This window comes from Cryptomeria japonica, unplaced genomic scaffold (assembly GCF_030272615.1).
Source record: "Cryptomeria japonica unplaced genomic scaffold, Sugi_1.0 HiC_scaffold_196, whole genome shotgun sequence".
In the NCBI taxonomy this organism is placed as follows: domain Eukaryota; kingdom Viridiplantae; phylum Streptophyta; class Pinopsida; order Cupressales; family Cupressaceae; genus Cryptomeria; species Cryptomeria japonica.
In genome coordinates this window covers 152,501-169,828 of record NW_026729018.1, presented here as the reverse complement: position 1 = coordinate 169,828, position 17,328 = coordinate 152,501, and the positions used below count along the sequence as shown (strand labels likewise).

General features: G+C 59.6%; 1 non-coding gene across 1 annotated transcript; it reads right to left on the bottom strand.

The window, feature by feature from the left end:
- Nucleotides 1–3,837: 3,837 nt before the first annotated feature.
- Nucleotides 3,838–3,956, bottom strand: LOC131868135 (5S ribosomal RNA). Its single transcript, XR_009366627.1, has one exon. It is a non-coding gene; the product is annotated as a 5S ribosomal RNA (ribosomal RNA).
- Nucleotides 3,957–17,328: the final 13,372 nt, after the last annotated feature.

Sequence of the window (17,328 nt, the reverse complement as noted above, 5' to 3'; positions counted from 1 at the left end):
CTCGTTTTTTTTTGCCTTTTCTGGAAATTAGTGAAGGCAGCGCATCAAAGGTGCGCAACGCTGGTGCGAACCTGGGAGCGCTCCGATGTGTGCTCCAAGGTGCGGCGTGCACGAAGTCGGACCCCGGTTTGCCCCGGGTGCGCACCTCGCGTGCACCTTGGTGCGCACACCTTGGCTGGGTTGCGCGCCCTGGTGGGCACCATGGTGCGCACCAAGGAGCGCTCCGAAGTGTGCTCCAAGGTGCGGCGTGCACGAAGTCGGAGCCCGGTTTGCCCCGGGTGCGCACCTCGCGTGCACCTTCGCCGCGGTGGGCACCATGGCGTGCACGAAGTCGGAGCCCGGTTTGCCCCGGGTGCGCACCTCGCGTGCACCTTCGCCGGGGTGGGCACCTTGGTGTGCAGACCTTGGCTGGGTTGCGCGCCCTGGTGGGCACCATGGTGCGCACCAAGGAGCGCTCCGAAGTGTGCTCCAAGGTGCGGCCTGCACGAAGTCGGAGCCCCGGTTTGCCCCGGCACCTTGGTGCGCATGCCTTGCCTGGGCTGCGCACCAGGGCGGGCTCAAGATGGCACCCGCGTTCCTTTTTTTTCACTATCTTTCAAAACGGAAATTTTAAAATCTCATTTTTTTTTGCCTTTTTCTGGAAATTAGTGAAGGCAGCGCATCAAAGGTGCGCACCTCGCTGCCCACCACGGTGCGCAACGCCGGTGGGCACCCGGGAGTGCTTCGAAGTGTGCTCCAAGGTGCTGCGTGCACGTTGTCGGAGCCCGGTTTGCCCCGGGTGCGCACCTCGCGTGCACCTTCGTCGGGGTGGGCACCTTGGCTGGGTTTGCCCCGGCTGCGCTCCGAAGCGGGGTTATTGGAGCGCCGCCTCTTTTTTTGTCGGAGCGTTTGGTGGGGTTTCTCGCATTGGCTCTTCCGAGGCCCGGTTGCCACCCTGGCGCGCACGAAGTCGGAAGTAGGGTTAATTGCCCGGGTGCGCACCTTTGCCAGGGTGGGCACCTTACCTGGGCTGCGCACCAGGGCGGGCTCAAGATGGCACGCGCGTTCCGTTTTTTTCACTATCTTTCAAAACGGAAATTTTAAAATCTCCTTTTTTTTTTGCCTTTTCTGGAAATTAGTGAAGGCAGCGCATCAAAGGTGCGCACCTCGCTGCCCACCTTGGTGTGCTCTGAGGTGCGCACCCGGGAGCGCTACGAAGTGTGCTCCAAGGTGCGGCGTGCACGTTGTCGGAGCCCGGTTTGCCCCGGGTGCGCACCTCGCCTGCACCTTGGCCGGGGTGGGCACCTTGGCTGGGTTTGCCCAGGGTGCGCTCCGAAGCGGGGTTACTGGAGCGCCCCCTCTTTTTTTGTCAGAGCGTTTGGTGGGGTTTCTCGCATTGGCTCTTCCCAGGCCCGGTTGTTGGGTGCGCTCCCACCCTGGCGCGCGCGAAGTTGGAAGTTGGGTTAATTGCCCGGGCGCGCACCTTCGCCAGGGTGGGCACCTTGGTGCGCACACCTTGGCTGGGCTGCGCACCAGGGCGGGCTCAAGATGGCACCAGCATTCCCTTTTTCTCACTATCTTTCAAAACGGAAATTTTAAAATCTCGTTTTTTTTTTGCCTTTTATGGAAATTAGTGAAGGCATCGCATCAAAGGTGCGCACCTCGCTGCCCACCTTGGTGTGCTCCGAGGTGCCCACCACGGTGCGCAACGCCGGTGCGAACCCGGGAGCGCCCCGATGTGTGCTCCAAGGTGCGGCGTGCACGAAGTCGGACCCCGGTTTGCCCCGGGTGCGCACCTCGCGTGCACCTTGGTGCGCACACCTTGGCTGGGTTGCGCGGCCTGGTGGGCACCATGGTGCGCACCAAGGAGCGCTCCGAAGTGTGCTCCAAGGTGCGGCGTGCACGAAGTCGGAGCCCGGTTTGCCCCGGGTACGCACCTCGCGTGCACCTTCGCCGGGGTGGGCACCTCGGCTGGGTTGCGCGCCCTGGTGCGCACCAAGGAGCGCTCCGAAGTGTGCTCCAAGGTGCGGCGTGCACGAAGTCGGAGCCCGGTTTGCCCCGGGTGCGCACCTTCGCCGCGGTGCGCACCATGGCGTGCACGAAGTCGGAGCCCGGTTTGCCCCGGGTGCGCACCTCGCGTGCACCTTCGGCGGGGTTGCGCGCCCTGGTGGGCACCATGGTGCGCACCAAGGAGCGCTCCGAAGTGTGCTCCAAGGTGCGGCGTGCACGAAGTCGGAGCCCGGTTTGCCCCGGGTGCGCACCTCGCGTGCACCTTCGGCGGGGTTGCGCGCCCTGGTGGGCACCATGGTGCGCACCAAGGAGCGCTCCGAAGTGTGCTCCAAGGTGCGGCGTGCACGAAGTCGGAGCCCGGTTTGCCCCGGGTGCGCACCTCGCGTGCACCTTCGCCGCGGTGGGCACCATGGCGTGCACGAAGTCGGAGCCCGGTTTGCCCCGGGTGCGCACCTCGCGTGCACCTTCGCCGGGGTGGGCACCTCGGCTGGGTTGCGCGCCCTGGTGCGCACCAAGGAGCGCTCCGAAGTGTGCTCCAAGGTGCGGCGTGCACGAAGTCGGAGCCCGGTTTGCCCCGGGTGCGCACCTCGCGTGCACCTTCGCCAGGGTGGGCACCTCGGTGCGCACACCTTCTCAATGTTTTCTTGCCTTTTCTGGAAATTGGTGAAGGCAGCGCATCAAAGGTGCGCACCTCGGTGTGCTCCGAGGTGCGAACCCGAGAGCGCTCCGAGGTGCCCACGAAGTCGAAAGTCGGGTTAATTGCATTGTTTTCCCCGGGTGCGCTCCGAGGTGCGCAACATCGGCGCGCACCAAGGAGGGCTCCGAAGTGTGCTCCAAGGTGCGCACGATGGCGTGCACCTCTGGTGCGCACGATTCGGAGCTCGGTTTGACCGGGGTGCGCACACCTTGGCTGGGTTGCGCACCTTTTGTGCGCTCCAAGGTGCGCACGAAGTCGGAGCTCGGTTTGCCCCGGGTGCGCACCTTCGCCAGGGTGCGCACCTTGATGCGCACGCCTTGGCTGGGCTGCGCACCTTGGTGGGCGCCATGGTGCGCACCTTTCGTGCGCTCCAAGGTGCGCACGAAGTCGGAGCTCGGTTTGCCCCGGGTGCGCACCTTGGTGGGCGCCATGGTGCACTCCGAGGTGCCCAAGATTGGTGCGCACCAAGGAGCGCTCCGAAGTGCGCTCCAAGGTGCGCGCGAAGTCGAAAGTTGGGTTAATTGTCCGGTTTGCCTCGGGTGCGCACCTTGCGTGCACCTTCGCCAGGGTGGGCGCCTTGGTGCGCACACCTTGGCTGGGCTGCGCACACCTTGGCACCCGCGTTTCCTTCATTTTAAATTTTTTTTTTTTACAATCTCTCAAGTGGGAAATTCTATAATCTCAACTTTTTTTGCCTTTTCAGGAAACTTTTGAATGGAGCGCATCATTGGTGCGCTCCGAAGTGTGCTCCAAAGCTCTCTCCAGCTGCGTGCACCTGCCCCGGCCGCGCACCCGGCCCCGCCCAGCTTCGCTCACCTGTCCCGGGCGTCTGGTGCGGAACCTTAGAGTAAGAAACATCACCGTGCACCTTGGCCAACGTGCGCGACTCGACCGAGCGCGCACTGGCCGAGGTGCACACCGATTTCACCTGGGTGCGCGCGCAGCACCTCGGGCGCACCGGGGTGCGCGCACAACGCCCGGGTTGCACCGTGGCCTGTGTGCTCGGGGCGCCTCGGGTGCGCGCTCGGTGTCGCCCCCGCGCGCGCGGTAGTGCGGGCAGCGCACCCCGGCCCGGCCCGGCCCCGACGAGAACGCAAACGGGCAAAAGGTTTATTCAAATAGCATTGCGACGCCCGGCGAAAAACTAAAAAAGGGTGCAACACCGGGACTTCCCGGGAGGTCACCCATCCCAGTACTACTCCGGCCCAAGCGCGCTTAACTGCGGAGTTCTGATGGGATCCGGTGCACTAACGCTGGTATGATCGCACCCGTTATGAGCTTGTCGCAGTGTGTACTTAGCAAACCGCGACCCACGTGCGAATCCACCCCGGCCACCCACCCCCGTCGAGGTGCACACCCTCCCTCGCGAAGTGCGCCCCGTTCGCCAAGTGTGAGCCCTGCCCGGGTGCGCGCACCTTGCTAGGGCGTCGGGTGTGCACCCGGCCCGGCCTACGTGCGTGCACCTGGAGGGGGCGTCGTGTGCGTGCAGTGTCCCATCTGCAACGCGGTGCCCACACACCACCTCGGGCGCAACGACCTGCGCTCACATGTGGGCCGAGTGCACCTTGGTGCATGTTCGGGGCGCCTCGGGTGCACGCTCGATCTTGCCCCGGTGCACCAAGGCGCTCGGTTTGCCCCGGGTGCGCACTTGGTGCAAGGTGGGCACCCAAAATAGGGATCAAGCACCAAAACACAAGTTTCGGGATGCAAAATGGGACCCAAGGACCACAAATGCGTTCCAAGACCCATGATGGGTCCACGAGAACAAAAATGTGTTCCGAGACTTAATAAACAAATATTGGGTTTTAGGAGAAGAAACATGCTCTGATGCCCAAAACGAGAATCGACCCCGAAAAGGCCACAGGCCAAAAGTGGGATGCGAGACAAAAAAAAATGGGACCCGAGGACCAAAATTGGGTTCCCAGGTCGAAGACAGGGCAACCGGACAAGAAACGACCTCTAAGGCTCGAAATGAGTCCCGACGACTAAAACTTGACAAGAAGCACCCATCAGGCACCCAACTCGACACCCATGGGATGCCGACCCACCCGGGCTTCCACCTAGCACACCTTGGCACCCACCCACCCTCGCACCCAACCTCGCACCCAACTTAGCACCTTTGAACCCACATTGGCACTCACCCTGACCCTGGCACCTTGGAACCCACATTGGCACTCACCTTGACCCTGGCACCCACCTTTGCACTCACCTTGGGACCCACCCTGGCTCCCACCTCGGCACCCACCCAGACACCCACCTTGGTTCCTTGGCACCCACCTTGGATCCTTGGCACCCACCCCGACACCCACCTTGGCACGCAACTTGGCTACTTGCCACCCACCTTGGCTCCTTGACGCCCACCCCGACAACCACCCCGTGACCTACCCTGGCTAGGGTTGGTGCACACCCACCCTGGTGCCCACCTTGGCACCCACCCTATGACCCACCTTGGCACGCACCTTAGTACCCACCCCGTTACCCACCCTAGGACCCACCCCGTGACCCACCTTGGCCAGGGTGGGTGCACCCACCCTGGTGCCCACCTTGGCACCCACCCATCCTAGCACCCAGCCTGTGACCGGGCTTGGAACCCAACCTTGCACCCGCACCCGTCTTGGCCAGTGTGGGTGCGCACCCATCCTGGCACCCACGTTGTGACACACCCTTTAACCCACGCACCCTAGCACCCACGTTGGCACCCACCTTGGAACCCAACCTAGCAACTTGGCACCCACCCCGTGACCCACCTTGGCATCCACCATAGCAGTCGCCGACTTGGCACCCACCTCGGCACCCACCTTGACACTTGTGGACCCACCTTGCCACTCACCCTAGCATCGACCCATCCTAGCACCCACCCTGGCACCTTTGCACCCTAGCACTCACCCATCCTAGCACCTAACCTGTGACCCACCTTGACACTCACCCTCGCACCCACCTTGGAACCCAACCTAGCACCCACCCACCCTGACACCAACCCTAGCACCTACCCACCCTTGCACCCACCCTGTGACCCATCTTGGCACCCACCCATCCTACCACTCAACCTATCACCCACCTTCTCACCCACCTTGGCATCCACCTTAGCACCCACCCACACTGGCACCTTGGCACCCACCTCGGGCAAGGTGGGTGCACACCCACCCTGGCACCCAATTTAGAACCCACCGAGCATGTTACCCACCTTGGCACCCACATTGCAGCCCACCCTAGTACCCACCCTATGACCCACATTGGCATCCACACCCTAGCACCCAGGCACCTCGACACCCGCCTTGACACCCACCCTAGCACTGAACCTGTGACCCACCTTGGAACTCACCCTAGAACCCACCCACCCTGTGAACCACCTTGGCATCCACCTTAGCACCCACCCACCTTGGCACCCACTCTAGCACTCACCCATCCTAACACCCAACTTGTTACCCACCTTGGCACCCGCCCTCGCGTCCACCTTGAAACCCACCCTAGCACCCACCCACGCAGGAGCCCACCTTGGCACCCAACCTAACACCCACGCATCCTGGCACCCAACTTGTGACCCACCTTGGAACCCACCCTAGTACCCACCTTTGAACCCACTATATCACCAACCCACCTTGGCACCCACCCTATGACCCTCTTTGGAATCCACCCTAGCACGCACCCACCCTGGCACCCACCATGGAGCGCACCCTAGCACCCACCCACCTCGGCACGCACCTCAACACCCACCTTGGTGTGCGCACTGCGCCAACCTCTCAAAGACCCTATGTGGTGCGCTCCAAAGTGTACACCTTTGGTGCGCTCCAAGGTGCGCACCTTTGGTGCACACCGAGGTGCACACCAAAGTGTGCACCGAGGTGAGCACCAAAGTGCACTCCAGGGTGCACACCAAGGCGTGCACCTTTGGTGCGGTCAATGCAAACGAATTCGGAAGTTGGGGTCGATGTCCTAATCGCTGCTGCAGACTACACGTATGAGAATCGGACAAATAGCTTTATATAGGGGAGGTGTTGCGTTTGATGGGTTGACTCCCCTGGTTGTGTGCACTGCACCAACTTCAAAGACCCTGTCTTGTTTAAGAAGTCAAAAGTTGGGGTGGATGTCCTAATCATTGCTGCAGTCTACGCATGTATGAGAATCAGACAAATAGCTTATATAGGGGAGGTGTTGCATTCGGTGGGTTGACTCCCCTGGTTGTGCGCACTGCGCCAACCTCAAAGACCCCGCATAGCAGAAGAAGTCGGAAGTCGGATTTTGGTGAGCACCAAGGCGTGCACCTTTGGTGCGGTCAACGCAGACGAATTCAGAAGTTGGGGTGGATGTCCTAATCGTTGTTGCAGGCTACACATGTATGAGAATCAGACAAATAGCTTATATAGGGGAGGTGTTGGGTTTGATGGGTCAACTCCCTTGGTTGTGCGCATTACGCCAACCTCAAAGACCTTGTTTTCGTTAAGAAGTCAAAAGTTGGGGTCAATGTCCTAATGGCTCCTGCAGGCTACACATGTATGAGAATCGGACAAATAGCTTATATAGGGGAGGTGTTGGGTTTGATGGGTCGACTCCCCTGGTTGTGCGCATTACGTCAACCTCAAAGACCTTGTTTTCGTTAAGAAGTCAAAAGTTGGGGTCGATGTCCTAATTGCTCCTGTAGACTACACATGTATGAGAATCAGACAAATAGCTTATATAGGGGAGGTGTTGGGTTTGATGGGTTGACTCCCCTAGTTGTTCGCATTACACCAACCTCAAAGACCTTGTTTTCGTTTAGAAGCCGAAAGTTGGGGTCGATGTCCTAATTGCTCCTGCAGGCTACGCATGTATGAGAATCAGACAAATAGCTTATATAGGGGAGGTGTTGGGTTTGATGGGTCGACTCCCCTGGTTGTGCGCATTGCGCCAACCTCAAAGACCCTGCATTGCGGATGAAGTCGAAAGTCAGAGTTTGGTGTGCTACAAGGTGTGGTCGAAGGTGCTCACCTAGGTGTGCACCTTTGGAGCACAGGAAAAGTGCCCTCCAAAAGTGCGCACCTTTGGAGTGCACAAAAGTGCCCTCCAAAAGTGCGCACCTTTGGAGCGCAGAAAAGTGCCCTCCAAAAAGTGCCCTCCAAAAGTGCGCACCTTTGGAGCGCAGAAAAGTGCCCTCCAAAAAGTGCCCTCCAAAAGTGCGCACCTTTGGAGCGCAGAAAAGTGCCCTCCAAAAAGTGCCCTCCAAAAGTGCGCACCTTTGGAGCGCAGAAAAGTGCCCTCCAAAAGTGCGCACCTTTGGAGCGCAGAAAAGTGCCCTCCAAAAAGTGCCCTCCAAAAGTGCGCACCTTTGGAGCGCAGAAAAGTGCCCTCCAAAAAGTGCCCTCCAAAAGTGCGCACCTTTGGAGCGCAGAAAAGTGCCCTCCAAAAAGTGCCCTCCAAAAGTGCGCACCTTTGGAGCGCAGAAAAGTGCCCTCCAAAAAGTGCCCTCCAAAAGTGCGCACCTTTGGAGCGCAGAAAAGTGCCCTCCAAAAAGTGCCCTCCAAAAGTGCGCACCTTTGGAGCGCAGAAAAGTGCCCTCCAAAAGTGCGCACCTTTGGAGCGCACAAAAGTGCCCTCCAAAAGTGCGCACTTTTGGTGCGCACCAAGGCGCTGGTTCGGTCGTTGCAGGCGAGTTCGGAAGTTGGGGTCGATGTCCTGAGCGGAGGTGCAAACTACACAGGTGTCGGAATCGGACAAATAGCTTATATAGGGGAGGTGTATGCTTCGATGGGTCGACTCCCCAGGTTGAGCGCACCGCGCCAACCTCAAAGACCCTACGGTATGGATGAAGTCGGAAGTTGGGTCCGATGACCGATTCGATTAGTAGGTATGCTCATGAGGTCGGAATTTGGGTCCGATGACCTGCCATGTGCAGGAAGGCGAATGTTGACACTGTGCGTTGCAAGGTGCACACCAAGGCGCTGGTGCGGTCTTTTTAGTCGAGTTCGGAAGTTGGGGTCGATGTCCTGATCGGAGGTGCAAGCTACACAGGTGTGGGAATCGGACAAATAGCTTATATAGGGGAGGTGTATGCTTCGTTGGGTCGACTCCCCGGGTTGAGCGCACCGCGCCAACCTCAAAGACCCTACGGTATGGATGAAGTCGGAAGTTGGGTCCGATGACCGATTCGATATGTAGGCATACTCGCGAGGTCGGAATTTGGGTCCGATGACCTGCCACGTGCAGGAAGGCGAATGTTGGCACTGTGCGTTGCAAGGTGCGCACCAAGGCGCTGGTTCGGTCGTTGGAGGCGAGTTCGGAAGTTGGGGTCGATGTCTTGATCGGAGGTGCAAACTACACAGGTGTGGGAATCGGACAAATAGCTTATATAGGGGAGGTGTATGCTTCGTTGGGTCGACTCCCCGGGTTGAGCGCACCGCGCCAACCTCAAAGACCCTACGGTATGGATGAAGTCGGAAGTTGGGTCCGATGACCGATTCGATATGTAGGCATACTCGCGAGGTCGGAATTTGGGTCCGATGACCTGCCATGTGCAGGAAGGCGAATGTTGGGACTGTGCGTCGCAAGGTGCGCACCAAGGCGCTGGTGCCGTCGTTGCAGTCGAGTTCGGAAGTTGGGGTCGATGTCCTGGTCAGAGGTGCAAACTACACAGGTGTGGGAATCGGACAAATAGCTTATATAGGGGAGGTGTATGCTTCGATGGGTCGACTCCCTGGGTTGAGCGCACCGCGCCAACCTCAAAGACCCTACAGTATGGATGAAGTCGGAAGTTGGGTCCGATGACCGATTCGATACGTAGGCATATTGGCGAGGTCTGAATTTGTGTCCGATGACCTGCCATGCGCAGGAAGGCGGAATTTGGGTCCGATGACCGAGTTGATGGCGTGCCATGCGCAGAAAGGCGGAATTTGGGTCCGATGACCGAGTTGATGTTGATGGCCCGCCATGCACAGGAAGGCGGAATTTGGGTCCGATGACCGATTTGAAGGCGTGCCATACGCAAAAAGGCGGAGTTTGGGTCCGATGACCGAGTTGATATTGATGGCCCGCCATGCGCAGGAAGGCGGAATTTGGGTCCGATGACCTGACATACGCATGGAGTCCGACTCGGGGGCCGATGTTCGATTCGATGACTTGCATTGTGGGTAAAGTCGGAAGTTGTGGTCTTTGACCCGATTCGATGACCAGACTTCGGCTGCTTGAGAATCGGACAAATAACTTATATAGGGGAGGTAGTGTTCTCGAGCATCCTCCCCCCGTGCCCGTTTATGTCGATTGATGCTGGTGCTCGACTGGTTGGAGCGCTCGGATGCAAAAATCTTGCACCAGGATTTATCGATTGTGATGGACACGGCAAGTCTCCTGATTGCTATGCAGGAGCTCATCGTGAATCTCTATGCGGCCTTGGTATGGACTCGACCTGCGGAATGGTTCGGCAATGGTAGTCGCTCCAACACGTCCTTGCAATGGCCACAGAGGTGATTCGACTAGAGCTCCAGTCTAGCTTTTGGGTTGCTTGGCGGACTGGTATAGCCGCGATCGAGTTCCGGCCATGAACGTTTTAGATAGCTCTTGGGCTTTCTGGGACGGAAGTCGGAAGTTTGGGCTGTTGTCCGATTTGATGACCATTCTTCGGATGTGTGAGAATCGGACAAATAACTTATATAGGGGACTGTGTTGTCTCACGCAGCCCCCTCCGTGCCCCTCTATCTCGACCGATGTTGGTGCTTGAAAGGGTTGGGATCGCTCGGATTTATAAACGTGCACCACCATTTGTCGAGTGTGAGGGACGCGGCAGGTCTCCTAAATGCTATGCGGGCGCTCTCTGAGAATCTCTATCCGGCCTCGACACAGACTAGTCTTGCTGAATGGTTTGGCACTGGTAGTCGATCCAACACGTCGTTGTTGTGGCCGCCTAGGCGATTCGATTCGAGCCCCCGTCTAGCTTTTGGGTTGCTTGGCGGATTTTGCCCTATCCGCAAGTGAGCTCGGTCCCTAAACGTTCGAGAAACCCGATTGCTATGCGCCGACTCTCTTTCTTGCGAGCCTCCATCTAGCTTTTGGGTCTCTACGGAACGGAAGTCGGAATCTGGGACCGTTGTTTGATTCGACGAGGCAGACTACGGTTGTGCGAGAATCGGACAAATAACTTATATAGGGGAGGTGTTGACTGGAGCATTCTCCCCCGTGCCCCTCTAACTCGACCAATGCTGGCGCTCGAACGGTGGTAGCGCTCGGATTTTCATTGAGCGCCAGCATTGGTCGATTTAGAGGGGCATGCGAGATTCCCGAATGCTATGCGAGGGCTCTAACGGAAATGTCTATTGGTTTCGGTATGGATGCAATTGCGAGTGGTTCGGCAAAGGTAGTCGTTCCGATGCGTCCATGTCGTGGCCAAATCGATAATTCGATTTGAGCCCTCGTATAGCATTTGGGTCTCTCGATGTGATTCCGCATTCCAGTCCCTTTGGGCACTGCTTGAGCCGCATCCCAGGGGGTTCCCTTCCCAATAATCTGCCTCGCAACCCGATTGCTATGCGGTGAGGCTCCTCGGCCGCCTCGGAACTATCTGTGTATCAGACGCATCGCGGGATAAGGGGTTGGCAACGGTAGTCGCCCCAAGCGCGTCCGATGCTTGGACCATTCCGAGGCGGCCCTGAAGCCTCTTTCGTCTAGCCGTTGGGTCCTTCTCGCCGCATCCCTCGCCTCGCACCCCGATTGCTATGCGGTGAGGCTCCTCGGCCGCCTCGGAACTATCTGTGTATCAGACGCGTCGCGGGATAAGGGGTTGTCACTGGTAGTCGCCCCAAGCGCGTCCGATGCTTGGACCATTCCGAGGCGGCCCTGAAGCCTCTTCCGTCTAGCCGTTGGGTCCTTCTCGCCGCATCCCTCGCCTCGCACCCCGATTGCTATGCGGTGAGGCTCCTCGGCCGCCTCGGAACTATCTGTGTATCGGACGCGTCGCGGGATAAGGGGTTGTCATTGGTAGTCGCCCCAAGCGCGTCCGATGCTTGGACCATTCCGAGGCGGCCCTGAAGCCTCTTCCGTCTAGCCGTTGGGTCCTTCTCGCCGCATCCCTCGCCTCGCACCCCGATTGCTATGCGGTGAGGCTCCTCGGCCGCCTCGGAACTATCTGTGTATCGGACGCGTCGCGGGATAAGGGGTTGTCACTGGTAGTCGCCCCAAGCGCGTCCGATGCTTGGACCATTCCGAGGCGGCCCTGAAGCCTCTTCCGTCTAGCCGTTGGGTCCTTCTCGCCGCATCCCTCGCCTCGCACCCCGATTGCTATGCGGTGAGGCTCCTCGGCCGCCTCGGAACTATCTGTGTATCGGACGCGTCGCGGGATAAGGGGTTGTCACTGGTAGTCGCCCCAAGCGCGTTCGATGCTTGGACCATTCCGAGGCGGCCCTGAAGCCTCTTCCGTCTAGCCGTTGGGTCCTTCTCGCCGCATCCCTCGCCTCGCACCCCGATTGCTATGCGGTGAGGCTCCTCGGCCGCCTTGGAACTATCTGTGTATCGGACGCGTCGCGGGATAAGGGGTTGTCACTGGTAGTCGCCCCAAGCGCGTCCGATGCTTAGACCATTCCGAGGCGGACCCGAAGCCTCTTCCGTCTAGCCGTTGGGTCCTTCTCGCCGCATCCTTCGCCTCGCACCCCGATTGCTATGCGGTGAGGCTCCTCGGCCGCCTCGGAACTATCTGTGTATCGGACGCGTCGCGGGATAAGGGGTTGTCACTGGTAGTCGCCCCAAGCGCGTCCGATGCTTGGACCATTCCGAGGCGGACCCGAAGCCTCTTCCGTCTAGCCGTTGGGTCCTTCTCGCCGCATCCTTCGCCTCGCACCCCGATTGCTATGCGGTGAGGCTCCTCGGCCGCCTCGGAACTATCTGTGTATCGGACGCGTCGCGGGATAAGGGGTTGTCACTGGTAGTCGCCCCAAGCGCGTCCGATGCTTGGACCATTCCGAGGCGGACCCGAAGCCTCTTCCGTCTAGCCGTTGGGTCCTTCTCGCCGCATCCCTCGCCTCGCACCCCGATTGCTATGCGGTGAGGCTCCTCGGCCGCCTTGGAACTATCTGTGTATCGGACGCGTCGCGGGATAAGGGGTTGTCACTGGTAGTCGCCCCAAGCGCGTCCGATGCTTGGACCATTCCGAGGCGGACCCGAAGCCTCTTCCGTCTAGCCGTTGGGTCCTTCTCGCCGCATCCCTCGCCTCGCACCCCGATTGCTATGCGGTGAGGCTCCTCGGCCGCCTTGGAACTATCTGTGTATCGGACGCGTCGCGGGATAAGGGGTTGTCACTGGTAGTCGCCCCAAGCGCGTCCGATGCTTGGACCATTCCGAGGCGGACCCGAAGCCTCTTCCGTCTAGCCGTTGGGTCCTTCTCGCCGCATCCCTCGCCTCGCACCCCGATTGCTATGCGGTGAGGCTCCTCGGCCGCCTTGGAACTATCTGTGTATCGGACGCGTCGCGGGATAAGGGGTTGTCACTGGTAGTCGCCCCAAGCGCGTCCGATGCTTGGACCATTCCGAGGCGGCCCCGAAGCCTCTTCCGTGTAGCCGTTGGGTCCTTCTCGCCGCATCCCTCGCCTCGCACCCCGATTGCTATGCGGTGAGGCTCCTCGGCCGCCTTGGAACTATCTGTGTATCGGACGCGTCGCGGGATAAGGGGTTGTCACTGGTAGTCGCCCCAAGCGCGTCCGATGCTTGGACCATTCCGAGGCGGCCCCGAAGCCTCTTCCGTGTAGCCGTTGGGTCCTTCTCGCCGCATCCCTCGCCTCGCACCCCGATTGCTATGCGGTGAGGCTCCTCGGCCGCCTTGGAACTATCTGTGTATCGGACGCGTCGCGGGATAAGGGGTTGTCACTGGTAGTCGCCCCAAGCGCGTCCGATGCTTGGACCATTCCGAGGCGGACCTGAAGCCTCTTCCCTCTAGCCGTTGGGGCTTTCTCGCCGCATCCCTCGCCTCGCACCCTGATTGCTATGCTGTGAGGCTCCTCGGCCGCCTTGGAACTATCTGTGTATCGGACGCATCGCGGGATAAGGGGTTGGCAGTGGTAGTCGCCCCAAGCGCATCCGATGCTTGGACCATTCCGAGGCGGCCCTGCAGCCTCTTCCGTCTAGCCGTTGGGGCCATCTCGCCGCATCCCCCACCTCGCACCACGATTGCTATGCGGTGAGGCTCCTTGGCCGCCTCGGAACTATCTGTGTATCGGACGCATCGCGGGATAAGGGGTTGTCACTGGTAGTCGCCCCAAGCGCGTCCGATGCTTGGACTATTCCGAGGCGGCCCTGCAGCCTCTTCCGTCTAGCCGTTGGGGCCATCTCGCTGCATCCCCCACCTCCTCGGCCGCCTCGGAACTATCTGTGTATCGAACGCATCGCGGGATAAGGGGTTGGCAGTGGTAGTCGCCCCAAGCGCGTCCGATGCTTGGACTATTCCGAGGCAGCCCTGCAGCCTCTTCCGTCTAGCCTTTGGGGCCATCTCGCCGCATCCCTCGCCTCGCACCCCGATTGCTATGCGGTGAGGCTCCTCGGCCGCCTGGGAACTATCTTCGTATCGGACGCATCGCGGGATAAGGGGTTGTCACTGGTAGTCGCCCCAAGCGCGTCCGATGCTTGGACTATTCCGAGGCGGCCCTGTGGCCTCTTCCGTCTAGCCGTTGGGGCCATCTCGCCGCATCCCCCACCTCGCACCCCGATTGCTATGCGGTGAGGCTCTTCGGCCGCCTTGGAACTATCTTCGTATCGGACGCATTGCGGGATAAGGGGTTGTCACTGGTAGTGGCCCCAAGCGCGTCCGATGCTTGGACTATTCCGAGGCGGCCCTGCAGCCTCTTCCGTCTAGCCGTTGGGGCCATCTCGCCGCATCCCCCACCTCGCACCCCGATTGCTATGCGGTGAGGCTCCTCGGCCGCCTTGGAACTATCTTCGTATCGGACGCATCGCGGGATAAGGGGTTGTCACTGGTAGTCGCCCCAAGCGCGTCCGATGCTTGGACTATTCCGACGCGGCCCTGTGGCCTCTTCCGTCTAGCCGTTGGGGCCATCTCGCCGCATCCCCCACCTCGCACCCCGATTGCTATGCGGTGAGGCTCCTCGGCCGCCTTGGAACCATCTTCGTATCGGACGCATCGCGGGATAGGGGGCTGTCACTGGTAGTCGCCCCAAGCGTGTCCGATGCTTGGACCATTCCTAGGCGGCCCTGAAGCCTCTTCCGTCTAGCCGTTGGGGCCTTCCCGCCCCATCCCTCGCCTCGCACCCCCGATTGCTATGCGGTGAGGCTCCTCGGCCGCCTTGGAACCATCTGTGTATCGGACGCATCGCGGGATAAGGGGTTGGCACTGGCAGTCGCCCCAAGCGCGTCCGATGCTTGGACCATTCCGAGGTGGCCCTGAAGCCTCTTCCGTCTAGCCGTTGGGGCCTTCCCGCCCCATCCCTCGCCTCGCACCCCGATTGATATGCGGTGAGGCTCCTCGGCCGCCTTGGAACTATCTGTGTATCGGACGCATCGCGGGATAAGGGGTTGGCACTGGTAGTCGTCCCAATCGCATCCGATGCTTGGACCATTCCGAGGCGGCCCTGCAGCCTCTTCCGTTTAGCCGTCGGGGCCTTCCCGCCGCATCCCTCGCCTCGCATCCCGATTCCTATGCGGTGAGTCTTCTCGGCCGCCGCGGAACTATACCTGTTATTGCTACTGCATCCTTCGGCTGGTAACCTCCTCTGCCGCCTTGGAACGTTCTCTTTGTCGGACGCGTCGCGGGATAAGGGGTTGGCACTGGTAGTCGCCCCAAGCGCGCCCGATGCATAGACCGCTCCGAGTCGACCTTGCTTTCAGCCTCTCACATGCATAGACCTCTCTGAGTCGACCCTGCAGCCTCTCACGTTTAGCCTTTGGAATCTCGCCTCACAACATGATTGCTATCCTTGATGCATCCCTTGCCTCGAGCCCTGATTGCTTTCTTGGCTGCATCCCTCCTCTCCTCACAGCCCGGTTGTCATCACTGCTTCATCCGTCGCTTCATGCATTCTGGCTGCTGGGCCCTTCCCACCGCACACCTCGATTGCTATCTCTTCTGCATCACACACCCCGATTGCTATCTCTGCTACATCCCTCGGCTCTCACTTCTGCATCCTTCGCCTCACACCTCGATTGCTATCAATGCTGCATCCGTAACCTCACACCCCGATTGCTATGCGGGGAGGCTCCTTGGCCGCCTTGGAAATTTCTGTGTGTCGGACGCACCGCGGGATAAGGGGTTGGCACTGGTAGTCGCCCCAAGTGCGCCCGATTCTTAGACCGCTTCGAGGTGACCTCGTAGCCTCTTTCGTCCAGGCTTCCTGCCTTCAACGCCCTTTTTACACCTCGATTGCTATGCGCGGGCTCGTTGGCGTCTATCACCTCTCTGCGAAGAGTGGCACGATGATTGTTGGGGTAAATCGTAGCAGTCCGATCTCTGGCCTTGGGCCATTGTGAGGGCTGATCGATTTCCTGTGCGCATCTCGTGTTCGCCCAGTAACAGACTCGACGACTTGTAATCGGTCTTGTTCCCGATTGTTCCTGGAGGTAGTCTTCGGAACTCTTGGATTTGACCTGTCACTCGAACTGTCCTCTTCCGAGGATGCTTGTGTGTGTGTGCTTGTGCCATTTCCTTGGCGGTATTAACGAGATATTAAAGAGCGGAGTGAGCGCCTCGCCCAGCTATGTTTGGGGCTCTCACTCCCTTACCCGGTGTGCGACCGCTTTGCACGTAGGTTGCGGAGCATCGCGACTCTTTCGATGTTTGGCGGTTGTCTTCCGGTGATGCGTTGGTCCCGAAGTGCACGTTACTAGCATTTCTGCCATTGTTCTCGATCTTTGGCACGTTCCTTCGTTGCAATTGGATATATATCTCCGTTTATACGCGCAGGCTTCTCCCGCCTATTCAGCGCTGTCCCACTCTCAGCACTCTCGTGGTCTCCTTGGCTTCTCTCTCCCGTGAGCGAGCTCTCTTCTCGAGTCTTTTCCATGTCCCATGGAGGTTGCCTTGCGAAATTCGGGCACACAAACGTGACCGGATAAGAGCGGAATTGCCTATGAGGAGAAGCTCACCTTAGGGAGCAGCAATGCCGAGTGTTTCGACAGAGGGTAGAGGGGGCGTTGTTTGGGCGGTTGCACAAAAGAGTGCTACGTTTGCACTGAAGGTTGCTTCTTCGTCTCCGACGAACTCTTCGAGGCAAAAAAGCTTGTTTACGGGGTCGAGGTGGGACTGTTCGTGCGAGTTGCGCCACCAAAAGTGCGTAGGGGGCATATACCTGGGAAATGGATGTCTCTGAGTGGCCTTACTCGGTCGCGTGCACGGTGCATTCTCTAACGGCAGGACTGTCGCGAGCATGTGCGGTTCGGATGTTTTCGGGTAAAGGGTTCCGTACGGGATGTTCTTCCCAGGCTCCTGTGAACCGAGACTCTGCATCGTCATGCTCCGGCTCCCGTGGGTGCTTCATGCCTCGTCGAGCTGTTTGTCGTGGACGATTAAGGCCGAGGCCTTCCTTCGAGAGGGGAATTGTTCAGGCTGGTCGAGGCGGGATTGTTCGTGCGGGGTGCACCACCAAAAGTGCGTAGGGGGCATATGCCTGGGAAATGGATGTCTCTGAGTGGCCTTACTCGGTCGCGTGCACGGTGCACAGTCTCACGGCATGACTGTCGCGAGCA